At 46.3% G+C, this 26,022-nt stretch overlaps 13 non-coding genes across 13 annotated transcripts; all 13 read left to right on the forward strand.

Moving 5' to 3' along the window:
* The first annotated feature begins 969 nt into the window (after positions 1-969).
* On the forward strand, positions 970-1,040 carry trnag-gcc (transfer RNA glycine (anticodon GCC)). Its single transcript has one exon. It is a non-coding gene; the product is annotated as a tRNA-Gly (tRNA).
* Positions 1,041-1,994: 954 nt separating this feature from the next.
* On the forward strand, positions 1,995-2,066 carry trnae-uuc (transfer RNA glutamic acid (anticodon UUC)). Its single transcript has one exon. It is a non-coding gene; the product is annotated as a tRNA-Glu (tRNA).
* A 1,036-nt stretch (positions 2,067-3,102) lies between these two features.
* trnag-gcc (transfer RNA glycine (anticodon GCC)) lies at positions 3,103-3,173 on the forward strand. Its single transcript has one exon. It is a non-coding gene; the product is annotated as a tRNA-Gly (tRNA).
* Positions 3,174-5,235: 2,062 nt separating this feature from the next.
* trnag-gcc (transfer RNA glycine (anticodon GCC)) lies at positions 5,236-5,306 on the forward strand. Its single transcript has one exon. It is a non-coding gene; the product is annotated as a tRNA-Gly (tRNA).
* A 2,061-nt stretch (positions 5,307-7,367) lies between these two features.
* On the forward strand, positions 7,368-7,438 carry trnag-gcc (transfer RNA glycine (anticodon GCC)). Its single transcript has one exon. It is a non-coding gene; the product is annotated as a tRNA-Gly (tRNA).
* Positions 7,439-9,500: 2,062 nt separating this feature from the next.
* trnag-gcc (transfer RNA glycine (anticodon GCC)) lies at positions 9,501-9,571 on the forward strand. The gene has a single exon. It is a non-coding gene; the product is annotated as a tRNA-Gly (tRNA).
* Positions 9,572-11,634: 2,063 nt separating this feature from the next.
* trnag-gcc (transfer RNA glycine (anticodon GCC)) lies at positions 11,635-11,705 on the forward strand. The gene has a single exon. It is a non-coding gene; the product is annotated as a tRNA-Gly (tRNA).
* Positions 11,706-12,659: 954 nt separating this feature from the next.
* trnae-uuc (transfer RNA glutamic acid (anticodon UUC)) lies at positions 12,660-12,731 on the forward strand. Its single transcript has one exon. It is a non-coding gene; the product is annotated as a tRNA-Glu (tRNA).
* Positions 12,732-13,751: 1,020 nt separating this feature from the next.
* Positions 13,752-13,822, forward strand: trnag-gcc (transfer RNA glycine (anticodon GCC)). The gene has a single exon. It is a non-coding gene; the product is annotated as a tRNA-Gly (tRNA).
* Positions 13,823-15,885: 2,063 nt separating this feature from the next.
* trnag-gcc (transfer RNA glycine (anticodon GCC)) lies at positions 15,886-15,956 on the forward strand. Its single transcript has one exon. It is a non-coding gene; the product is annotated as a tRNA-Gly (tRNA).
* Positions 15,957-21,176: 5,220 nt separating this feature from the next.
* trnae-uuc (transfer RNA glutamic acid (anticodon UUC)) lies at positions 21,177-21,248 on the forward strand. The gene has a single exon. It is a non-coding gene; the product is annotated as a tRNA-Glu (tRNA).
* Positions 21,249-22,284: 1,036 nt separating this feature from the next.
* trnag-gcc (transfer RNA glycine (anticodon GCC)) lies at positions 22,285-22,355 on the forward strand. Its single transcript has one exon. It is a non-coding gene; the product is annotated as a tRNA-Gly (tRNA).
* A 2,062-nt stretch (positions 22,356-24,417) lies between these two features.
* On the forward strand, positions 24,418-24,488 carry trnag-gcc (transfer RNA glycine (anticodon GCC)). The gene has a single exon. It is a non-coding gene; the product is annotated as a tRNA-Gly (tRNA).
* The last annotated feature ends 1,534 nt before the right edge of the window (positions 24,489-26,022 follow it).

A 26,022-nucleotide genomic window follows, 5' to 3' on the forward strand; every position in this document is an offset into this window, starting at 1 on the left:
TCATCAACCTTTCAATTTTCCACACCGCTGCTGTTGCCTCAACAGTCAGCAGCGCATCATTCGGTACCGAGGTGCAGCATTCGCTTCCTTGCCTCACAGTGTCAGAACAGTCACGGTTATTATCCGTCTTCAATGTATTATTTTGCCGACTGCATCTCCCTAACAATCTTAGCTGATCACAGCACGGCTATTAGTCAACTCATTGCCAGTGTGAAAAATGCCACATTAGCAACGTGTGCAAGACTCGAATGACAGAGTAACTGGGCCGTGATAACTTATCCTGATATTCATGAGGCCTTAACATTCGCTGCATAAGACAATTCTACCTCTGGTTACCATCCCTCCTGCCATTGGAAAGCGTTTGTCTTTATTTCCTCTATCAAAACCCATTGTAAATTTGCAAGCCTCTATTAAATTTCCTCTTAGCCTCCAGAGGAAAGCAATCCCAGCTTCTCCACACTATCCCTTGGGCCACACTGTAAGGCGTCAAACGGATTCTGTATGTCTGATAGACATATATTTCAGCTACAGGGGAGTCAAAGGTTATGGGGAACGGGCGGCAAAGTTGCGTTGTGTCGAAGATCTCATCAGCCACGAACTTTTTAAATGGCGGGCTCGAGGGGCCGAATGGCCCAATCCTGCTCCTATTTTTTCTTTTGGGGAAGGTTAGTTTCTTAATTATGTAATTTTTGTGCAGCTAAACAACGTTGGAAGGAAACTCCCACGGGACGTAGAAAAGTGCAAAATCTTAGTTCTACCGAGAGCTCATGCACCTGAGAGGTTAATCCTGTGTTTCTCTGTCCACAGATCTTCCAGGACCTTCGAAGTGTTTCCAGCATTAAATCAACAATTCCAGATGCAGTATCTGCTGCATATTGCTTTTTATGTTAACGCAGTGACCCCGCTTGTATTAACAAAAGTCAAAAATAAATTGTAGCTACCAGAAAATAGAATCGATTAAGTCGGCGTGCATTGGTGGTTCAGGGGTAGAATTCTCGCCTGCCACGCGGGAGACCCGGGTTCGATTCCCGGCCAATGCAGGCTAATTTTTTTAACAATTCATTTCATAGCAATCACATCACATGAGCATAAATAATTTATTAGCTGTACCTGTGCAAGTGGATCAAGGGTATGAATGTTCTGCTCCTGTTCCTGTGCAACAGCTTTGAGGGGCTGAATGGCATCCTGTTCCTGTGTAACAGGCTCGATTCTTACTCTGACAGACATTGCATTGCTCACTTCCTCGTTAGTCTCGTTGTGAGTATCCCCGCCTGTCACGCGGGAGACCGGGGTGAAATTCCCCGACGGGAAGGAATTTTAACATCCCCAATTTTAAACGTTTTGGCAGCACCTTAAAGCGCTCCTTGGAAAAGATCAACAGCGAAAGATTGAACCTAAAACAATTTTAAACGGTGAGGAACTGCATAAAAACCTCCTGCATCAATTCCTCGTTAGCATAGTGTTCTCCTTCTGTTTGTCTTTTGTGCGGGGCACTGCGGAACGAGAGAGGACAGGGAAATGCAGATAACAGCGGGAGAAAGCACGTCTGATCTTTCAAGTGAACAGCACTGGCACGATTGGCCGAATGGCCTCACACTGTACTGCACGCCTCCATGAATCATATGGATATCTGAGACATACTCACACAAAGTGAGCACACATCTGTATTCGTGCATATGTTTGAGTCTTTGTCTCAAGCAGTGCATTACTGTTTCCTCTGTATTGTCCTTGATATTTTGGTGCTGATTATTCAATATCCCGACGGCTTTTCTCTGACTGTGTACCTCTGAGAAAAGCACAGAAGCAAATAGATTTCAGGTGGACGCCTACACGCACTTGATGCTGTGGTTTCCAGAACATGTCCTTTGTGATCTCGCCTAAAAAATGTCATCTTGTACGAAAAGTTTGCCTGGCGTGAAAGTGACCTGAATTTCAAAGCAGCAAGGAGGAAAGACTGCCTTGTTCTGCTTGCTGGCAGGCCGCTTCCCACATCTTCCCTGGTGGTCTAGTGGATAGGATTCGGCGCTTTCACCGCCGCGGCCCGGGTTCGATTCCCGGTCAGGGAACCAGTGCGTTTTCTGGCTGTTTGAAATGCCAGCAATCAAAGCACCCGCGCGAAACAATGCTTGCACCTCATCAACCTTTCAATTTTCCACACCGCTGCTGTTGCCTCAACAGTCAGCAGCGCATCATTCGGTACCGAGGTGCAGCATTCGCTTCCTTGCCTCACAGTGTCAGAACAGTCACGGTTATTATCCGTCTTCCATGTATTATTTTGCCGACTGCATCTCCCTAACAATCTTAGCTGATCACAGCACGGCTATCAGTCAACTCATTGCCAGTGTGAAAAATGCCACATTAGCAACGTGTGCAAGACTCGAATGACAGAGTAACTGGGCCGTGATAACTTATCCTGATATTCATGAGGCCTTAACATTCGCTGCATAAGACAATTCTACCTCTGGTTACCATCCCTCCTGCCATTGGAAAGCGTTTGTCTTTATTTCCTCTATCAAAACCCATTGTAAATTTGCAAGCCTCTATTAAATTTCCTCTTAGCCTCCAGAGGAAAGCAATCCCAGCTTCTCCACACTATCCCTCGGGCCACACTGTAAGGCGTCAAACGGATTCTGTATGTCTGATAGACATATATTTCAGCTACAGGGGAGTCAAAGGTTATGGGGAACGGGCGGCAAAGTTGCGTTGTGTCGAAGATCTCATCAGCCACGAAGTTTTTAAATGGCGGGCTCGAGGGGCCGAATGGCCCAATCCTGCTCCTATTTTTTCTTTTGGGGAAGGTTAGTTTCTTAATTATGTAATTTTTGTGCAGCTAAACAACGTTGGAAGGAAACTCCCACGGGACGTAGAAAAGTGCAAAATCTTAGCTCTACCGAGAGCTCATGCACCTGAGAGGTTAACCCTGTGTTTCTCTGTTCACAGATCTTCCAGGACCTTCGAAGTGTTTCCAGCATTTAATCAACAATTCCAGATGCAGTATCTGCTGCATATTGCTTTTTATGTTAACGCAGTGTCCCCGCTTGTATTAACAAAAGTCAAAAATAAATTGTAGCTACCAGAAAATAGAACCGATTAAGTCGGCGTGCATTGGTGGTTCAGGGGTAGAATTCTCGCCTGCCACGCGGGAGACCCGGGTTCGATTCCCGGCCAATGCAGGCTAATTTTTTTAACAATTCATTTCATAGCAAACACATCACATGAGCATAAATAATTTATTAGCTGTACCTGTGCAAGTGGATCAAGGGTATGAATGTTCTGCTCCTGTTCCTGTGCAACAGCTTTGAGGGGCTGAATGGCATCCTGTTCCTGTGTAACAGGCTCGATTCTTACTCTGACAGACATTGCATTGCTCACTTCCTCGTTAGTCTCGTTGTGAGTATCCCCGCCTGTCACGCGGGAGACCGGGGTGAAATTCCCCGACGGGAAGGAATTTTAACATCCCCAATTTTAAACGTTTTGGCAGCACCTTAAAGCGCTCCTTGGAAAAGATCAACAGCGAAAGATTGAACCTAAAACAATTTTAAACGGTGAGGAACTGCATAAAAACCTCCTGCATCAATTCCTCGTTAGCATAGTGTTCTCCTTCTGTTTGTCTTTTGTGCGGGGCACTGCGGAACGAGAGAGGACAGGGAAATGCAGATAACAGCGGGAGAAAGCACGTCTGATCTTTCAAGTGAACAGCACTGGCACGATTGGCCGAATGGCCTCACACAGTACTGCACGCCTCCATGAATCATATGGATATCTGAGACATACTCACACAAAGTGAGCACACATCTGTGTTCGTGCATATGTTTGAGTCTTTGTCTCAAGCAGTGCATTACTGTTTCCTCTGTATTGTCCTTGATATTTTGGTGCTGATTATTCAATATCCCGACGGCTTTTCTCTGACTGTGTACCTCTGAGAAAAGCACAGAAGCAAATAGATTTCAGGTGGACGCCTACACGCACTTGATGCTGTGGTTTCCCGAACATGTCCTTTGTGATCTCGCCTAAAAAATGTCATCTTGTACGAAAAGTTTGCCTGGCGTGAAAGTGACCTGAATTTCAAAGCAGCAAGGAGGAAAGACTGCCTTGTTCTGCTTGCTGGCAGGTCGCTTCTCACAGCTTCCCTGGTGGTCTAGTGTATAGGATTCGGCGCTTTCACCGCCGCGGCCCGGGTTCGATTCCCGGTCAGGGAACCAGTGTGTTTTCTGGCTGTTTGAAATGCTAGCAATCAAAGCACCCGCGCGAAACAATGCTTGCACCTCATCAACCTTTCAATTTTTCACACCGCTGCTGTTGCCTCAACAGTCAGCAGCGCATCATTCGGTACCGAGGTGCAGCATTCGCTTCCTTGCCTCACAGTGTCAGAACAGTCACGGTTATTATCCGTCTTCCATGTATTATTTTGCCGACTGCATCTCCCTAACAATCTTAGCTGATCACAGCACGGCTATCAGTCAACTCATTGCCAGTGTGAAAAATGCCACATTAGCAACGTGTGCAAGACTCGAATGACAGAGTAACTGGGCCGTGATAACTTATCCTGATATTCATGAGGCCTTAACATTCGCTGCATAAGACAATTCTACCTCTGGTTACCATCCCTCCTGCCATTGGAAAGCGTTTGTCTTTATTTCCTCTATCAAAACCCATTGTAAATTTGCAAGCCTCTATTAAATTTCCTCTTAGCCTCCAGAGGAAAGCAATCCCAGCTTCTCCACACTATCCCTCGGGCCACACTGTAAGGCGTCAAACGGATTCTGTATGTCTGATAGACATATATTTCAGCTACAGGGGAGTCAAAGATTATGGGGAACGGGCGGCAAGGTTGCGTTGTGTCGAAGATCTCATCAGCCACGAACCTTTTAAATGGCGGGCTCGAGGGGCCGAATGGCCCAATCCTGATCCTATTTTTTCTTTTGGGGAAGGTTAGTTTCTTAATTATGTAATTTTTGAGCAGCTAAACAACGTTGGAAGGAAACTCCCACGGGACGTAGAAAAGTGCAAAATCTTAGCTCTACCGAGAGCTCATGCACCTGAGAGGTTATCCCTGTGTTTCTCTGTCCACAGACCTTCCAGGACCTTCGAAGTGTTTCCAGCATTTAATCAACAATTCCAGATGCAGTATCTGCTGCATATTGCTTTTTATGTTAACGCAGTGTCCCCGCTTGTATTAACAAAAGTCAAAAATAAATTGTAGCTACCAGAAAATAGAATAGATTAAGTCGGCGTGCATTGGTGGTTCAGGGGTAGAATTCTCGCCTGCCACGCGGGAGACCCGGGTTCGATTCCCGGCCAATGCAGGCTAATTTTTTTAACAATTCATTTCATAGCAAACACATCACATGAGCATAAATAATTTATTAGCTGTACCTGTGCAAGTGGATCAAGGGTATGAATGTTCTGCTCCTGTTCCTGTGCAACAGCTTTGAGGGGCTGAATGGCATCCTGTTCCTGTGTAACAGGCTCGATTCTTACTCTGACAGACATTGCATTGCTCACTTCCTCGTTAGTCTCGTTGTGAGTATCCCCGCCTGTCACGCGGGAGACCGGGGTGAAATTCCCCGACGGGAAGGAATTTTAACATCCCCAATTTTAAACGTTTTGGCAGCACCTTAAAGCGCTCCTTGGAAAAGATCAACAGCGAAAGATTGAACCTAAAACAATTTTAAACGGTGAGGAACTGCATAAAAACCTCCTGCATCAATTCCTCGTTAGCATAGTGTTCTCCTTCTGTTTGTCTTTTGTGCGGGGCACTGCGGAACGAGAGAGGACAGGGAAATGCAGATAACAGCGGAGAAAGCACGTCTGATCTTTCAAGTGAACAGCACTGGCACGATTGGCCGAATGGCCTCACACTGTACTGCACGCCTCCATGAATCATATGGATATCTGAGACATACTCACACAAAGTGAGCACACATCTGTATTCGTGCATATGTTTGAGTCTTTGTCTCAAGCAGTGCATTACTGTTTCCTCTGTATTGTCCTTGATATTTTGGTGCTGATTATTCAATATCCCGACGGCTTTTCTCTGACTGTGTACCTCTGAGAAAAGCACAGAAGCAAATAGATTTCAGGTGGACGCCTACACGCACTTGATGCTGTGGTTTCCAGAACATGTCCTTTGTGATCTCGCCTAAAAAATGTCATCTTGTACGAAAAGTTTGCCTGGCGTGAAAGTGACCTGAATTTCAAAGCAGCAAGGAGGAAAGACTGCCTTGTTCTGCTTGCTGGCAGGCCGCTTCTCACAGCTTCCCTGGTGGTCTAGTGGATAGGATTCGGCGCATTCACCGCCGCGGCCCGGGTTCGATTCCCGGTCAGGGAACCAGTGCGTTTTCTGGCTGTTTGCAATGCCAGCAATCAAAGCACCCGCGCGAAACAATGCTTGCACCTCATCAACCTTTCAATTTTCCACACCGCTGCTGTTGCCTCAACAGTCAGCAGCGCATCATTCGGTACCGAGGTGCAGCATTCGCTTCCTTGCCTCACAGTGTCAGAACAGTCACGGTTATTATCCGTCTTCCATGTATTATTTTGCCGACTGCATCTCCCTAACAATCTTAGCTGATCACAGCACGGCTATCAGTCAACTCATTGCCAGTGTGAAAAATGCCACATTAGCAACGTGTGCAAGACTCGAATGACAGAGTAACTGGGCCGTGATAACTTATCCTGATATTCATGAGGCCTTAACATTCGCTGCATAAGACAATTCTACCTCTGGTTACCATCACTCCTGCCATTGGAAAGCGTTTGTCTTTATTTCCTCTATCAAAACCCATTGTAATTTTGCAAGCCTCTATTAAATTTCCTCTTAGCCTCCAGAGGAAAGCAATCCCAGCTTCTCCACACTATCCCTCGGGCCACACTGTAAGGCGTCAAACGGGTTCTGTATGTCTGATAGACATATATTTCAGCTACAGGGGAGTCAAAGGTTATGGGGAACGGGCGGCAAAGTTGCGTTGTGTCGAAGATCTCATCAGCCACGAACTTTTTAAATGGCGGGCTCGAGGGGCCGAATGGCACAATCCTGCTCCTATTTTTTCTTTTGGGGAAGGTTAGTTTCCTAATTATGTAATTTTTGAGCAGCTAAACAACGTTGGAAGGAAACTCCCACGGGACGTAGAAAAGTGCAAAATCTTAGCTCTACCGAGAGCTCATGCACCTGAGAGGTTATCCCTGTGTTTCTCTGTCCACAGACCTTCCAGGACCTTCGAAGTGTTTCCAGCATTTAATCAACAATTCCAGATGCAATATCTGCTGCATATTGCTTTTTATGTTAACGCAGTGTCCCCGCTTGTATTAACAAAAGTCAAAAATAAATTGTAGCTACCAGAAAATAGAATAGATTAAGTCGGCGTGCATTGGTGGTTCAGGGGTAGAATTCTCGCCTGCCACGCGGGAGACCCGGGTTCGATTCCCGGCCAATGCAGGCGAATTTTTTTAACAATTCATTTCATAGCAAACACATCACATGAGCATAAATAATTTATTAGCTGTACCTGTGCAAGTGGATCAAGGGTATGAATGTTCTGCTCCTGTTCCTGTGCAACAGCTTTGAGGGGCTGAATGGCATCCTGTTCCTGTGTAACAGGCTCGATTCTTACTCTGACAGACATTGCATTGCTCACTTCCTCGTTAGTCTCGTTGTGAGTATCCCCGCCTGTCACGCGGGAGACCGGGGTGAAATTCCCCGACGGGAAGGAATTTTAACATCCCCAATTTTAAACGTTTTGGCAGCACCTTAAAGCGCTCCTTGGAAAAGATCAACAGCGAAAGATTGAACCTAAAACAATTTTAAACGGTGAGGAACTGCATAAAAACCTCCTGCATCAATTCCTCGTTAGCATAGTGTTCTCCTTCTGTTTGTCTTTTGTGCGGGGCACTGCGGAACGAGAGACGACAGGGAAATGCAGATAACAGCGGGAGAAAGCACGTCTGATCTTTCAAGTGAACAGCACTGGCACGATTGGCCGAATGGCCTCACACTGTACTGCACGCCTCCATGAATCATATGGATATCTGAGACATACTCACACAAAGTGAGCACACATCTGTATTCGTGCATATGTTTGAGTCTTTGTCTCAAGCAGTGCATTACTGTTTCCTCTGTATTGTCCTTGATATTTTGGTGCTGATTATTCAATATCCCGACGGCTTTTCTCTGACTGTGTACCTCTGAGAAAAGCACAGAAGCAAATAGATTTCAGGTGGACGCCTACACGCACTTGATGCTGTGGTTTCCAGAACATGTCCTTTGTGATCTCGCCTAAAAAATGTCATCTTGTACGAAAAGTTTGCCTGGCGTGAAAGTGACCTGAATTTCAAAGCAGCAAGGAGGAAAGACTGCCTTGTTCTGCTTGCTGGCAGGCCGCTTCTCACAGCTTCCCTGGTGGTCTAGTGGATAGGATTCGGCGCATTCACCGCCGCGGCCCGGGTTCGATTCCCGGTCAGGGAACCAGTGCGTTTTCTGGCTGTTTGAAATGCCAGCAATCAAAGCACCCGCGCGAAACAATGCTTGCACCTCATCAACCTTTCAATTTTCCACACCGCTGCTGTTGCCTCAACAGTCAGCAGCGCATCATTCGGTACCGAGGTGCAGCATTCGCTTCCTTGCCTCACAGTGTCAGAACAGTCACGGTTATTATCCGTCTTCCATGTATTATTTTGCCGACTGCATCTCCCTAACAATCTTAGCTGATCACAGCACGGCTATCAGTCAACTCATTGCCAGTGTGAAAAATGCCACATTAGCAACGTGTGCAAGACTCGAATGACAGAGTAACTGGGCCGTGATAACTTATCCTGATATTCATGAGGCCTTAACATTCGCTGCATAAGACAATTCTACCTCTGGTTACCATCACTCCTGCCATTGGAAAGCGTTTGTCTTTATTTCCTCTATCAAAACCCATTGTAATTTTGCAAGCCTCTATTAAATTTCCTCTTAGCCTCCAGAGGAAAGCAATCCCAGCTTCTCCACACTATCCCTCGGGCCACACTGTAAGGCGTCAAACGGGTTCTGTATGTCTGATAGACATATATTTCAGCTACAGGGGAGTCAAAGGTTATGGGGAACGGGCGGCAAAGTTGCGTTGTGTCGAAGATCTCATCAGCCACGAACTTTTTAAATGGCGGGCTCGAGGGGCCGAATGGCACAATCCTGCTCCTATTTTTTCTTTTGGGGAAGGTTAGTTTCCTAATTATGTAATTTTTGAGCAGCTAAACAACGTTGGAAGGAAACTCCCACGGGACGTAGAAAAGTGCAAAATCTTAGCTCTACCGAGAGCTCATGCACCTGAGAGGTTATCCCTGTGTTTCTCTGTCCACAGACCTTCCAGGACCTTCGAAGTGTTTCCAGCATTTAATCAACAATTCCAGATGCAATATCTGCTGCATATTGCTTTTTATGTTAACGCAGTGTCCCCGCTTGTATTAACAAAAGTCAAAAATAAATTGTAGCTACCAGAAAATAGAATAGATTAAGTCGGCGTGCATTGGTGGTTCAGGGGTAGAATTCTCGCCTGCCACGCGGGAGACCCGGGTTCGATTCCCGGCCAATGCAGGCGAATTTTTTTAACAATTCATTTCATAGCAAACACATCACATGAGCATAAATAATTTATTAGCTGTACCTGTGCAAGTGGATCAAGGGTATGAATGTTCTGCTCCTGTTCCTGTGCAACAGCTTTGAGGGGCTGAATGGCATCCTGTTCCTGTGTAACAGGCTCGATTCTTACTCTGACAGACATTGCATTGCTCACTTCCTCGTTAGTCTCGTTGTGAGTATCCCCGCCTGTCACGCGGGAGACCGGGGTGAAATTCCCCGACGGGAAGGAATTTTAACATCCCCAATTTTAAACGTTTTGGCAGCACCTTAAAGCGCTCCTTGGAAAAATATCAACAGCGAAAGATTGAACCTAAAACAATTTTAAACGGTGAAGAACTGCATAAAAACCTCCTGCATCAATTCCTCGTTAGCATAGTGTTCTCCTTCTGTTTGTCTTTTGTGCGGGGCACTGCGGAACGAGAGAGGACAGGGAAATGCAGATAACAGCGGGAGAAAGCACGTCTGATCTTTCAAGTGAACAGCACTGGCACGATTGGCCGAATGGCCTCACACTGTACTGCACGCCTCCATGAATCATATGGATATCTGAGACATACTCACACAAAGTGAGCACACATCTGTGTTCGTGCATATGTTTGAGTCTTTGTCTCAAGCAGTGCATTACTGTTTCCTCTGTATTGTCCTTGATATTTTGGTGCTGATTATTCAATATCCCGACGGCTTTTCTCTGACTGTGTACCTCTGAGAAAAGCACAGAAGCAAATAGATTTCAGGTGGACGCCTACACGCACTTGATGCTGTGGTTTCCAGAACATGTCCTTTGTGATCTCGCCTAAAAAATGTCATCTTGTACGAAAAGTTTGCCTGGCGTGAAAGTGACCTGAATTTCAAAGCAGCAAGGAGGAAAGACTGCCTTGTTCTGCTTGCTGGCAGGCCGCTTCTCACAGCTTCCCTGGTGGTCTAGTGTATAGGATTCGGCGCTTTCACCGCCGCGGCCCGGGTTCGATTCCCGGTCAGGGAACCAGTGTGTTTTCTGGCTGTTTGAAATGCTAGCAATCAAAGCACCCGCGCGAAACAATGCTTGCACCTCATCAACCTTTCAATTTTCCACACCGCTGCTGTTGCCTCAACAGTCAGCAGCGCATCATTCGGTACCGAGGTGCAGCATTCGCTTCCTTGCCTCACAGTGTCAGAACAGTCACGGTTATTATCCGTCTTCCATGTATTATTTTGCCGACTGCATCTCCCTAACAATCTTAGCTGATCACAGCACGGCTATCAGTCAACTCATTGCCAGTGTGAAAAATGCCACATTAGCAACGTGTGCAAGACTCGAATGACAGAGTAACTGGGCCGTGATAACTTATCCTGATATTCATGAGGCCTTAACATTCGCTGCATAAGACAATTCTACCTCTGGTTACCATCCCTCCTGCCATTGGAAAGCGTTTGTCTTTATTTCCTCTATCAAAAGCCATTGTAAATTTGCAAGCCTCTATTAAATTTCCTCTTAGCCTCCAGAGGAAAGCAATCCCAGCTTCTCCACACTATCCCTCGGGCCACACTGTAAGGCGTCAAACGGATTCTGTATGTCTGATAGACATATATTTCAGCTACAGGGGAGTCAAAGGTTATGGGGAACGGGCGGCAAGGTTGCGTTGTGTCGAAGATCTCATCAGCCACGAACCTTTTAAATGGCGGGCTCGAGGGGCCGAATGGCCCAATCCTGCTCCTATTTTTTCTTTTGGGGAAGGTTAGTTTCTTAATTATGCAATTTTTGAGCAGCTAAACAACGTTGGAAGGAAACTCCCACGGGACGTAGAAAAGTGCAAAATCTTAGCTCTACCGAGAGCTCATGCACCTGAGAGGTTATCCCTGTGTTTCTCTGTCCACAGACCTTCCAGGACCTTCGAAGTGTTTCCAGCATTTAATCAACAATTCCAGATGCAGTATCTGCTGCATATTGCTTTTTATGTTAACGCAGTGTCCCCGCTTGTATTAACAAAAGTCAAAAATAAATTGTAGCTACCAGAAAATAGAATCGATTAAGTCGGTGTGCATTGGTGGTTCAGGGGTAGAATTCTCGCCTGCCACGCGGGAGACCCGGGTTCGATTCCCGGCCAATGCAGGCTAATTTTTTTAACAATTCATTTCATAGCAAACACATCACATGAGCATAAATAATTTATTAGCTGTACCTGTGCAAGTGGATCAAGGGTATGAATGTTCTGCTCCTGTTCCTGTGCAACAGCTTTGAGGGGCTGAATGGCATCCTGTTCCTGTGTAACAGGCTCGATTCTTACTCTGACAGACATTGCATTGCTCACTTCCTCGTTAGTCTCGTTGTGAGTATCCCCGCCTGTCACGCGGGAGACCGGGGTGAAATTCCCCGACGGGAAGGAATTTTAACATCCCCAATTTTAAACGTTTTGGCAGCACCTTAAAGCGCTCCTTGGAAAAGATCAACAGCGAAAGATTGAACCTAAAACAATTTTAAACGGTGAGGAACTGCATAAAAACCTCCTGCATCAATTCCTCGTTAGCATAGTGTTCTCCTTCTGTTTGTCTTTTGTGCGGGGCACGGCGGAACGAGAGAGGACAGGGAAATGCAGATAACAGCGGGAGAAAGCACGTCTGATCTTTCAAGTGAACAGCACTGGCACGATTGGCCGAATGGCCTCACACTGTACTGCACGCCTCCATGAATCATATGGATATCTGAGACATACTCACACAAAGTGAGCACACATCTGTGTTCGTGCATATGTTTGAGTCTTTGTCTCAAGCAGTGCATTACTGTTTCCTCTGTATTGTCCTTGATATTTTGGTGCTGATTATTCAATATCCCGACGGCTTTTCTCTGACTGTGTACCTCTGAGAAAAGCACAGAAGCAAATAGATTTCAGGTGGACGCCTACACGCACTTGATGCTGTGGTTTCCAGAACATGTCCTTTGTGATCTCGCCTAAAAAATGTCATCTTGTACGAAAAGTTTGCCTGGCGTGAAAGTGACCTGAATTTCAAAGCAGCAAGGAGGAAAGACTGCCTTGTTCTGCTTGCTGGCAGGCCGCTTCTCACAGCTTCCCTGGTGGTCTAGTGGATAGGATTCGGCGCTTTCACCGCCGCGGCCCGGGTTCGATTCCCGGTCAGGGAACCAGTGCGTTTTCTGGCTGTTTGAAATGCTAGCAATCAAAGCACCCGCGCGAAACAATGCTTGCACCTCATCAACCTTTCAATTTTCCACACCGCTGCTGTTGCCTCAACAGTCAGCAGCGCATCATTCGGTACCGAGGTGCAGCATTCGCTTCCTTGCCTCACAGTGTCAGAACAGTCACGGTTATTATCCGTCTTCCATGTATTATTTTGCCGACTGCATCTCCCTAACAATCTTAGCTGATCACAGCACGGCTATCAGTCAACTCATTGCCAGTGTGAAAAATGCCACATTAGCAACGTGTGCAAGACTCGAATGACAGAGTAACTGGGCCGTGATAACTTATCCTGATATTCATGAGGCCTTAACATTCGCTGCATAAGACAATTCTACCTCTGGTTACCATCACTCCTGCCATTGGAAAGCGTTTGTCTTTATTTCCTCTATCAAAACCCATTGTAATTTTGCAAGCCTCTATTAAATTTCCTCTTAGCCTCCAGAGGAAAGCAATCCCAGCTTCTCCACACTATCCCTCGGGCCACACTGTAAGGCGTTAAACGGGTTCTATATATTTCAGCTACAGGGGAGTCAAAGGTTATGGGGAACGGGCGGCAAAGTTGCGTTGTGTCGAAGATCTCATCAGCCACGAACTTTTTAAATGGCGGGCTCGAGGGGCCGAATGGCACAATCCTGCTCCTATTTTTTTTTTGGGGACGGTTAGTTTCCTAATTATGTAATTTTTGAGCAGCTAAACAACGTTGGAAGGAAACTCCCACGGGACGTAGAAAAGTGCAAAATCTTAGCTCTACCGAGAGCTCATGCACCTGAGAGGTTAACCCTGTGTTTCTCTGTTCACAGATCTTCCAGGACCTTCGAAGTGTTTCCAGCATTTAATCAACAATTCCAGATGCAGTATCTGCTGCATATTGCTTTTTATGTTAACGCAGTGTCCCCGCTTGTATTAACAAAAGTCAAAAATAAATTGTAGCTACCAGAAAATAGAATCGATTAAGTCGGCGTGCATTGGTGGTTCAGGGGTAGAATTCTCGCCTGCCACGCGGGAGACCCGGGTTCGATTCCCGGCCAATGCAGGCTAATTTTTTTAACAATTCATTTCATAGCAAACACATCACATGAGCATAAATAATTTATTAGCTGTACCTGTGCAAGTGGATCAAGGGTATGAATGTTCTGCTCCTGTTCCTGTGCAACAGCTTTGAGGGGCTGAATGGCATCCTGTTCCTGTGTAACAGGCTCGATTCTTACTCTGACAGACATTGCATTGCTCACTTCCTCGTTAGTCTCGTTGTGAGTATCCCCGCCTGTCACGCGGGAGACCGGGGTGAAATTCCCCGACGGGAAGGAATTTTAACATCCCCAATTTTAAACGTTTTGGCAGCACCTTAAAGCGCTCCTTGGAAAAGATCAACAGCGAAAGATTGAACCTAAAACAATTTTAAACGGTGAGGAACTGCATAAAAACCTCCTGCATCAATTCCTCGTTAGCATAGTGTTCTCCTTCTGTTTGACTTTTGTGCGGGGCACTGCGGAACGAGAGAGGACAGGGAATTGCAGATAACAGCGGGAGAAAGCACGTCTGATCTTTCAAGTGAACAGCACTGGCACGATTGGCCGAATGGCCTCACACTGTACTGCACGCCTCCATGAATCATATGGATATCTGAGACATACTCACACAAAGTGAGCACACATCTGTGTTCGTGCATATGTTTGAGTCTTTGTCTCAAGCAGTGCATTACTGTTTCCTCTGTATTGTCCTTGATATTTTGGTGCTGATTATTCAATATCCCGACGGCTTTTCTCTGACTGTGTACCTCTGAGAAAAGCACAGAAGCAAATAGATTTCAGGTGGACGCCTACACGCACTTGATGCTGTGGTTTCCAGAACATGTCCTTTGTGATCTCGCCTAAAAAATGTCATCTTGTACGAAAAGTTTGCCTGGCGTGAAAGTGACCTGAATTTCAAAGCAGCAAGGAGGAAAGACTGCCTTGTTCTGCTTGCTGGCAGGCCGCTTCTCACAGCTTCCCTGGTGGTCTAGTGGATAGGATTCGGCGCTTTCACCGCCACGGCCCGGGTTCGATTCCCGGTCAGGGAACCAGTGCGTTTTCTGGCTGTTTGAAATGCCAGCAATCAAAGCACCCGCGCGAAACAATGCTTGCACCTCATCAACCTTTCAATTTTCCACACCGCTGCTGTTGCCTCAACAGTCAGCAGCGCATCATTCGGTACCGAGGTGCAGCATTCGCTTCCTTACCTCACAGTGTCAGAACAGTCACGGTTATTATCCGTCTTCCATGTATTATTTTGCCGACTGCATCTCCCTAACAATCTTAGCTGATCACAGCACGGCTATCAGTCAACTCATTGCCAGTGTGAAAAATGCCACATTAGCAACGTGTGCAAGACTCGAATGACAGAGTAACTGGGCCGTGATAACTTATCCTGATATTCATGAGGCCTTAACATTCGCTGCACAAGACAATTCTACCTCTGGTTACCATCCCTCCTGCCATTGGAAAGCGTTTGTCTTTATTTCCTCTATCAAAACCCATTGTAAATTTGCAAGCCTCTATTAAATTTCCTCTTAGCCTCCAGAGGAAAGCAATCCCAGCTTCTCCACACTATCCCTCGGGCCACACTGTAAGGCGTCAAACGGATTCTGTATGTCTGATAGACATATATTTCAGCTACAGGGGAGTCAAAGGTTATGGGGAACTGGCGGCAAAGTTGCGTTGTGTCGAAGATCTCATCAGCCACGAACTTTTTAAATGGCGGGCTCGAGGGGCCGAATGGCCCAATCCTGCTCCTATTTTTTTCTTTTGGGGAAGGTTAGTTTCTTAATTATGTAATTTTTGAGCAGCTGAACAACGTTGGAAGGAAACTCCCACGGGACGTAGAAAAGTGCAAAATCTTAGCTCTACCGAGAGCTCATGCACCTGAGAGGTTAACCCTGTGTTTCTCTGTCCACAGATCTTCCAGGACCTTCGAAGTGTTTCCAGCATTTAATCAACAATTCCAGATGCAGTATCTGCTGCATATTGCTTTTTATGTTAACGCAGTGTCCCCGCTTGTATTAACAAAAGTCAAAAATAAATTGTAGCTACCAGAAAATAGAATCGATTAAGTCGGCGTGCATTGGTGGTTCAGGGGTAGAATTCTCGCCTGCCACGCGAGAGACCCGGGTTCGATTCCCGGCCAATGCAGGCTAATTTTTTTAACAATTCATTTCATAGCAAACACATCACATGAGCATAAATAATTTATTAGCTGTACCTGTGCAAGTGGATCAAGGGTATGAATGTTCTGCTCCTGTCCCTGTGCAACAGCTTTGAGGGGCTTAATGGCATCCTGTTCCTGTGTAACAGGCTCGATTCTTACTCTGACAGACATTGCATTGCTCACTTCCTCGTTAGTCTCGTTGTGAGTATCCCCGCCTGTCACGCGGGAGACCGGGGTGAAATTCCCCGACGGGAATGAATTTTAACATCCCCAATTTTAAACGTTTTGGCAGCACCTTAAAGCGCTCCTTGGAAAAGATCAACAGCGAACGATTGAACCTAAAACAATTTTAAACGGTGAGGAACTGCATAAAAACCTCCTGCATCAATTCCTCGTTAGCATAGTGTTCTCCTTCTGTTTGTCTTTTGTGCGGGGCACTGCGGAACGAGAGAGGACAGGGAAATGCAGATAACAGCGGGAGAAAGCACGTCTGATCTTTCAAGTGAACAGCACTGGCACGATTGGCCGAATGGCCTCACACTGTACTGCACGCCTCCATGAATCATATGGATATCTGAGACATACTCACACAAAGTGAGCACACATCTGTGTTCGTGCATATGTTTGAGTCTTTGTCTCAAGCAGTGCATTACTGTGTCCTCTGTATTGTCCTTGATATTTTGGTGCTGATTATTCAATATCCCGACGGCTTTTCTCTGACTGTGTACCTCTGAGAAAAGCACAGAAGCAAATAGATTTCAGGTGGACGCCTACACGCACTTGATGCTGTGGTTTCCAGAACATGTCCTTTGTGATCTCGCCTAAAAAATGTCATCTTGTACGAAAAGTTTGCCTGGCGTGAAAGTGACCTGAATTTCAAAGCAGCAAGGAGGAAAGACTGCCTTGTTCTGCTTGCTGGCAGGCCGCTTCTCACAGCTTCCCTGGTGGTCTAGTGGATAGGATTCGGCGCTTTCACCGCCGCGGCCCGTGTTCGATTCCCGGTCAGGGAACCAGTGCGTTTTCTGGCTGTTTGAAATGCCAGCAATCAAAGCACCCGCGCGAAACAATGCTTGCACCTCATCAACCTTCCAATTTTCCACACCGCTGCTGTTGCCTCAACAGTCAGCAGCGCATAATTCGGTACCGAGGTGCAGCATTCGCTTCCTTGCCTCACAGTGTCAGAACAGTCACGGTTATTATCCGTCTTCCATGTATTATTTTGCCGACTGCATCTCCCTAACAATCTTAGCTGATCACAGCACGGCTATCAGTCAACTCATTGCCAGTGTGAAAAATGCCACATTAGCAACGTGTGCAAGACTCGAATGACAGAGTAACTGGGCCGTGATAACTTATCCTGATATTCATGAGGCCTTAACATTCGCTGCATAAGACAATTCTACCTCTGGTTACCATCACTCCTGCCATTGGAAAGCGTTTGTCTTTATTTCCTCTATCAAAACCCATTGTAATTTTGCAAGCCTCTATTAAATTTCCTCTTAGCCTCCAGAGGAAAGCAATCCCAGCTTCTCCACACTATCCCTCGGGCCACACTGTAAGGCGTCAAACGGGTTCTGTATGTCTGATAGACATATATTTCAGCTACAGGGGAGTCAAAGGTTATGGGGAACGGGCGGCAAAGTTGCGTTGTGTCGAAGATCTCATCAGCCACGAACTTTTTAAATGGCGGGCTCGAGGTGCCGAATGGCACAATCCTGCTCCTATTTTTTCTTTTGGGGAAGGTTAGTTTCCTAATTATGTAATTTTTGAGCAGCTAAACAACGTTGGAAGGAAACTCCCACGGGACGTAGAAAAGTGCAAAATCTTAGCTCTACCGAGAGCTCATGCACCTGAGAGGTTATCCCTGTGTTTCTCTGTCCACAGACCTTCCAGGACCTTCGAAGTGTTTCCAGCATTTAATCAACAATTCCAGATGCAGTATCTGCTGCATATTGCTTTTTATGTTAACGCAGTGTCCCCGCTTGTATTAACAAAAGTCAAAAATAAATTGTAGCTACCAGAAAATAGAATCGATTAAGTCGGCGTGCATTGGTGGTTCAGGGGTAGAATTCTCGTCTGCCACGCGGGAGACCCGGGTTCGATTCCCGGCCAATGCAGGCTAATTTTTTTAACAATTCATTTCATAGCAAACACATCACATGAGCATAAATAATTTATTAGCTGTACCTGTGCAAGTGGATCAAGGGTATGAATGTTCTGCTCCTGTTCCTGTGCAACAGCTTTGAGGGGCTGAATGGCATCCTGTTCCTGTGTAACAGGCTCGATTCTTACTCTGACAGACATTGCATTGCTCACTTCCTCGTTAGTCTCGTTGTGAGTATCCCCGCCTGTCACGCGGGAGACCGGGGTGAAATTCCCCGACGGGAAGGAATTTTAACATCCCCAATTTTAAACGTTTTGGCAGCACCTTAAAGCGCTCCTTGGAAAAGATCAACAGCGAAAGATTGAACCTAAAACAATTTTAAACGGTGAGGAACTGCATAAAAACCTCCTGCATCAATTCCTCGTTAGCATAGTGTTCTCCTTCTGTTTGTCTTTTGTGCGGGGCACTGCGGAACGAGAGAGGACAGGGAAATGCAGATAACAGCGGGAGAAAGCACGTCTGATCTTTCAAGTGAACAGCACTGGCACGATTGGCCGAATGGCCTCACACTGTACTGCACGCCTCCATGAATCATATGGATATCTGAGACATACTCACACAAAGTGAGCACACATCTGTGTTCGTGCATATGTTTGAGTCTTTGTCTCAAGCAGTGCATTACTGTTTCCTCTGTATTGTCCTTGATATTTTGGTGCTGATTATTCAATATCCCGACGGCTTTTCTCTGACTGTGTACCTCTGAGAAAAGCACAGAAGCAAATAGATTTCAGGTGGACGCCTACACGCACTTGATGCTGTGGTTTCCAGAACATGTCCTTTGTGATCTCGCCTAAAAAATGTCATCTTGTACGAAAAGTTTGCCTGGCGTGAAAGTGACCTGAATTTCAAAGCAGCAAGGAGGAAAGACTGCCTTGTTCTGCTTGCTGGCAGGCCGCTTCTCACAGCTTCCCTGGTGGTCTAGTGGATAGGATTCGGCGCTTTCACCGCCGCGGCCCGTGTTCGATTCCCGGTCAGGGAACCAGTGCGTTTTCTGGCTGTTTGAAATGCCAGCAATCAAAGCACCCGCGCGAAACAATGCTTGCACCTCATCAACCTTCCAATTTTCCACACCGCTGCTGTTGCCACAACAGTCAGCAGCGCATCATTCGGTACCGAGGTGCAGCATTCGCTTCCTTGCCTCACAGTGTCAGAACAGTCACGGTTGTTATCCGTCTTCCATGTATTATTTTGCCGACTGCATCTCCCTAACAATCTTAGCTGATCACAGCACGGCTATCAGTCAACTCATTGCCAGTGTGAAAAATGCCACATTAGCAACGTGTGCAAGACTCGAATGACAGAGTAACTGGGCCGTGATAACTTATCCTGATATTCATGAGGCCTTAACATTCGCTGCATAAGACAATTCTACCTCTGGTTACCATCACTCCTGCCATTGGAAAGCGTTTGTCTTTATTTCCTCTATCAAAACCCATTGTAATTTTGCAAGCCTCTATTAAATTTCCTCTTAGCCTCCAGAGGAAAGCAATCCCAGCTTCTCCACACTATCCCTCGGGCCACACTGTAAGGCGTCAAACGGGTTCTGTATGTCTGATAGACATATATTTCAGCTACAGGGGAGTCAAAGGTTATGGGGAACGGGCGGCAAAGTTGCGTTGTGTCGAAGATCTCATCAGCCACTAACTTTTTAAATGGCGGGCTCGAGGGGCCGAATGGCACAATCCTGCTCCTATTTTTTCTTTTGGGGAAGGTTAGTTTCCTAATTATGTAATTTTTGAGCAGCTAAACAACGTTGGAAGGAAACTCCCACGGGACGTAGAAAAGTGCAAAATCTTAGCTCTACCGAGAGCTCATGCACCTGAGAGGTTATCCCTGTGTTTCTCTGTCCACAGACCTTCCAGGACCTTCGAAGTGTTTCCAGCATTTAATCAACAATTCCAGATGCAGTATCTGCTGCATATTGCTTTTTATGTTAACGCAGTGTCCCCGCTTGTATTAACAAAAGTCAAAAATAAATTGTAGCTGCCAGAAAATAGAATCGATTAAGTCGGCGTGCATTGGTGGTTCAGGGGTAGAATTCTCGTCTGCCACGCGGGAGACCCGGGTTCGATTCCCGGCCAATGCAGGCTAATTTTTTTAACAATTCATTTCATAGCAAACACATCACATGAGCATAAATAATTTATTAGCTGTACCTGTGCAAGTGGATCAAGGGTATGAATGTTCTGCTCCTGTTCCTGTGCAACAGCTTTGAGGGGCTGAATGGCATCCTGTTCCTGTGTAACAGGCTCGATTCTTACTCTGACAGACATTGCATTGCTCACTTCCTCGTTAGTCTCGTTGTGAGTATCCCCGCCTGTCACGCGGGAGACCGGGGTGAAATTCCCCGACGGGAAGGAATTTTAACATCCCCAATTTTAAACGTTTTGGCAGCACCTTAAAGCGCTCCTTGGAAAAGATCAACAGCGAAAGATTGAACCTAAAACAATTTTAAACGGTGAGGAACTGCATAAAAACCTCCTGCATCAATTCCTCGTTAGCATAGTGTTCTCCTTCTGTTTGTCTTTTGTGCGGGGCACTGCGGAACGAGAGAGGACAGGGAAATGCAGATAACAGCGGGAGAAAGCACGTCTGATCTTTCAAGTGAACAGCACTGGCACGATTGGCCGAATGGCCTCACACTGTACTGCACGCCTCCATGAATCATATGGATATCTGAGACATACTCACACAAAGTGAGCACACATCTGTGTTCGTGCATATGTTTGAGTCTTTGTCTCAAGCAGTGCATTACTGTTTCCTCTGTATTGTCCTTGATATTTTGGTGCTGATTATTCAATATCCCGACGGCTTTTCTCTGACTGTGTACCTCTGAGAAAAGCACAGAAGCAAATAGATTTCAGGTGGACGCCTACACGCACTTGATGCTGTGGTTTCCAGAACATGTCCTTTGTGATCTCGCCTAAAAAATGTCATCTTGTACGAAAAGTTTGCCTGGCGTGAAAGTGACCTGAATTTCAAAGCAGCAAGGAGGAAAGACTGCCTTGTTCTGCTTGCTGGCAGGCCGCTTCTCACAGCTTCCCTGGTGGTCTAGTGGATAGGATTCGGCGCTTTCACCGCCGCGGCCCGGGTTCGATTCCCGGTCAGGGAACCAGTGCGTTTTCTGGCTGTTTGAAATGCCAGCAATCAAAGCACCCGCGCGAAACAATGCTTGCACATCATCAACCTTTCAATTTTCCACACCGCTGCTGTTGCCTCAACAGTCAGCAGCGCATCATTCGGTACCGAGGTGCAGCATTCGCTTCCTTGCCTCACAGTGTCAGAACAGTCACGGTTATTATCCGTCTTCCATGTATTATTTTGCCGACTGCATCTCCCTAACAATCTTAGCTGATCACAGCACGGCTATCAGTCAACTCATTGCCAGTGTGAAAAATGCCACATTAGCAACGTGTGCAAGACTCGAATGACAGAGTAACTGGGCCGTGATAACTTATCCTGATATTCATGAGGCCTTAACATTCGCTGCATAAGACAATTCTACCTCTGGTTACCATCACTCCTGCCATTGGAAAGCGTTTGTCTTTATTTCCTCTATGAAAACCCATTGTAATTTTGCAAGCCTCTATTAAATTTCCTCTTAGCCTCCAGAGGAAAGCAATCCCAGCTTCTCCACACTATCCCTCGGGCCACACTGTAAGGCGTCAAACGGGTTCTGTATGTCTGATAGACATATATTTCAGCTACAGGGGAGTCAAAGGTTATGGGGAACGGGCGGCAAAGTTGCGTTGTGTCGAAGATCTCATCAGCCACGAACTTTTTAAATGGCGGGCTCGAGGGGCCGAATGGCACAATCCTGCTCCTATTTTTTCTTTTGGGGAAGGTTAGTTTCCTAATTATGTAATTTTTGAGCAGCTAAACAACGTTGGAAGGAAACTCCCACGGGACGTAGAAAAGTGCAAAATCTTAGCTCTACCGAGAGCTCATGCACCTGAGAGGTTATCCCTGTGTTTCTCTGTCCACAGACCTTCCAGGACCTTCGAAGTGTTTCCAGCATTTAATCAACAATTCCAGATGCAGTATCTGCTGCATATTGCTTTTTATGTTAACGCAGTGTCCCCGCTTGCATTAACAAAAGTCAAAAATAAATTGTAGCTACCAGAAAATAGAATCGATTAAGTCGGCGTGCATTGGTGGTTCAGGGGTAGAATTCTCGCCTGCCACGCGGGAGACCCGGGTTCGATTCCCGGCCAATGCAGGCTAATTTTTTTAACAATTCATTTCATAGCAAACACATCACATGAGCATAAATAATTTATTAGCTGTACCTGTGCAAGTGGATCAAGGGTATGAATGTTCTGCTCCTGTTCCTGTGCAACAGCTTTGAGGGGCTGAATGGCATCCTGTTCCTGTGTAACAGGCTCGATTCTTACTCTGACAGACATTGCATTGCTCACTTCCTCGTTAGTCTCGTTGTGAGTATCCCCGCCTGTCACGCGGGAGACCGGGGTGAAATTCCCCGACGGGAAGGAATTTTAACATCCCCAATTTTAAACGTTTTGGCAGCACCTTAAAGCGCTCCTTGGAAAAGATCAACAGCGAAAGATTGAACCTAAAACAATTTTAAACGGTGAGGAACTGCATAAAAACCTCCTGCATCAATTCCTCGTTAGCATAGTGTTCTCCTTCTGTTTGTCTTTTGTGCGGGGCACTGCGGAACGAGAGAGGACAGGGAAATGCAGATAACAGCGGGAGAAAGCACGTCTGATCTTTCAAGTGAACAGCACTGGCACGATTGGCCGAATGGCCTCACACTGTACTGCACGCCTCCATGAATCATATGGATATCTGAGACATACTCACACAAAGTGAGCACACATCTGTGTTCGTGCATATGTTTGAGTCTTTGTCTCAAGCAGTGCATTACTGTTTCCTCTGTATTGTCCTTGATATTTTGGTGCTGATTATTCAATATCCCGACGGCTTTTCTCTGACTGTGTACCTCTGAGAAAAGCACAGAAGCAAATAGATTTCAGGTGGACGCCTACACGCACTTGATGCTGTGGTTTCCAGAACATGTCCTTTGTGATCTCGCCTAAAAAATGTCATCTTGTACGAAAAGTTTGCCTGGCGTGAAAGTGACCTGAATTTCAAAGCAGCAAGGAGGAAAGACTGCCTTGTTCTGCTTGCTGGCAGGCCGCTTCTCACAGCTTCCCTGGTGGTCTAGTGGATAGGATTCGGCGCTTTCACCGTCGCGGCCCGGGTTCGATTCCCGGTCAGGGAACCAGTGCGTTTTCTGGCTGTTTGAAATGCTAGCAATCAAAGCACCCGCGCGAAACAATGCTTGCACCTCATCAACCTTTCAATTTTCCACACCGCTGCTGTTGCCTCAACAGTCAGCAGCGCATCATTCGGTACCGAGGTGCAGCATTCGCTTCCTTGCCTCACAGTGTCAGAACAGTCACGGTTATTATCCGTCTTCAATGTATTATTTTGCCGACTGCATCTCCCTAACAATCTTAGCTGATCACAGCACGGCTATTAGTCAACTCATTGCCAGTGTGAAAAATGCCACATTAGCAACGTGTGCAAGACTCGAATGACAGAGTAACTGGGCCGTGATAACTTATCCTGATATTCATGAGGCCTTAACATTCGCTGCATAAGACAATTCTACCTCTGGTTACCATCCCTCCTGCCATTGGAAAGCGTTTGTCTTTATTTCCTCTATCAAAACCCATTGTAAATTTGCAAGCCTCTATTAAATTTCCTCTTAGCCTCCAGAGGAAAGCAATCCCAGCTTCTCCACACTATCCCTCGGGCCACACTGTAAGGCGTCAAACGGATTCTGTATGTCTGATAGACATATATTTCAGCTACAGGGGAGTCAAAGGTTATGGGGAACGGGCGGCAAAGTTGCGTTGTGTCGAAGATCTCATCAGCCACGAACTTTTTAAATGGCGGGCTCGAGGGGCCGAATGGCCCAATCCTGCTCCTATTTTTTCTTTTGGGGAAGGTTAGTTTCTTAATTATGTAATTTTTGTGCAGCTAAACAACGTTGGAAGGAAACTCCCACGGGACGTAGAAAAGTGCAAAATCTTAGCTCTACCGAGAGCTCATGCACCTGAGAGGTTAATCCTGTGTTTCTCTGTCCACAGATCTTCCAGGACCTTCGAAGTGTTTCCAGCATTAAATCAACAATTCCAGATGCAGTATCTGCTGCATATTGCTTTTTATGTTAACGCAGTGTCCCCGCTTGTATTAACAAAAGTCAAAAATAAATTGTAGCTACCAGAAAATAGAATCGATTAAGTCGGCGTGCATTGGTGGTTCAGGGGTAGAATTCTCGCCTGCCACGCGGGAGACCCGGGTTCGATTCCCGGCCAATGCAGGCTAATTTTTTTAACAATTCATTTCATAGCAATCACATCACATGAGCATAAATAATTTATTAGCTGTACCTGTGCAAGTGGATCAAGGGTATGAATGTTCTGCTCCTGTTCCTGTGCAACAGCTTTGAGGGGCTGAATGGCATCCTGTTCCTGTGTAACAGGCTCGATTCTTACTCTGACAGACATTGCATTGCTCACTTCCTCGTTAGTCTCGTTGTGAGTATCCCCGCCTGTCACGCGGGAGACCGGGGTGAAATTCCCCGACGGGAAGGAATTTTAACATCCCCAATTTTAAACGTTTTGGCAGCACCTTAAAGCGCTCCTTGGAAAAGATCAACACCGAAAGATTGAACCTAAAACAATTTTAAACGGTGAGGAACTGCATAAAAACCTCCTGCATCAATTCCTCGTTAGCATAGTGTTCTCCTTCTGTTTGTCTTTTGTGCGGGGCACTGCGGAACGAGAGAGGACAGGGAAATGCAGATAACAGCGGGAGAAAGCACGTCTGATCTTTCAAGTGAACAGCACTGGCACGATTGGCCGAATGGCCTCACACTGTACTGCACGCCTCCATGAATCATATGGATATCTGAGACATACTCACACAAAGTGAGCACACATCTGTGTTCGTGCATATGTTTGAGTCTTTGTCTCAAGCAGTGCATTACTGTTTCCTCTGTATTGTCCTTGATATTTTGGTGCTGATTATTCAATATCCCGACGGCTTTTCTCTGACTGTGTACCTCTGAGAAAAGCACAGAAGCAAATAGATTTCAGGTGGACGCCTACACGCACTTGATGCTGTGGTTTCCAGAACATGTCCTTTGTGATCTCGCCTAAAAAATGTCATCTTGTACGAAAAGTTTGCCTGGCGTGAAAGTGACCTGAATTTCAAAGCAGCAAGGAGGAAAGACTGCCTTGTTCTGCTTGCTGGCAGGCCGCTTCTCACAGCTTCCCTGGTGGTCTAGTGGATAGGATTCGGCGCATTCACCGCCGCGGCCCGGGTTCGATTCCCGGTCAGGGAACCAGTGCGTTTTCTGGCTGTTTGAAATGCCAGCAATCAAAGCACCCGCGCGAAACAATGCTTGCACCTCATCAACCTTTCAATTTTCCACACCGCTGCTGTTGCCTCAACAGTCAGCAGCGCATCATTCGGTACCGAGGTGCAGCATTCGCTTCCTTGCCTCACAGTGTCAGAACAGTCACGGTTATTATCCGTCTTCCATGTATTATTTTGCCGACTGCATCTCCCTAACAATCTTAGCTGATCACAGCACGGCTATCAGTCAACTCATTGCCAGTGTGAAAAATGCCACATTAGCAACGTGTGCAAGACTCGAATGACAGAGTAACTGGGCCGTGATAACTTATCCTGATATTCATGAGGCCTTAACATTCGCTGCATAAGACAATTCTACCTCTGGTTACCATCACTCCTGCCATTGGAAAGCGTTTGTCTTTATTTCCTCTATCAAAACCCATTGTAATTTTGCAAGCCTCTATTAAATTTCCTCTTAGCCTCCAGAGGAAAGC

The sequence above is a fragment of the Somniosus microcephalus genome, unplaced genomic scaffold (genome assembly GCF_052327205.1).
Source record: "Somniosus microcephalus isolate GS21.2 unplaced genomic scaffold, FLI_Smic_1.0 unresolved_chr8, whole genome shotgun sequence".
Classification (NCBI taxonomy): Eukaryota; Metazoa; Chordata; class Chondrichthyes; order Squaliformes; family Somniosidae; genus Somniosus; species Somniosus microcephalus.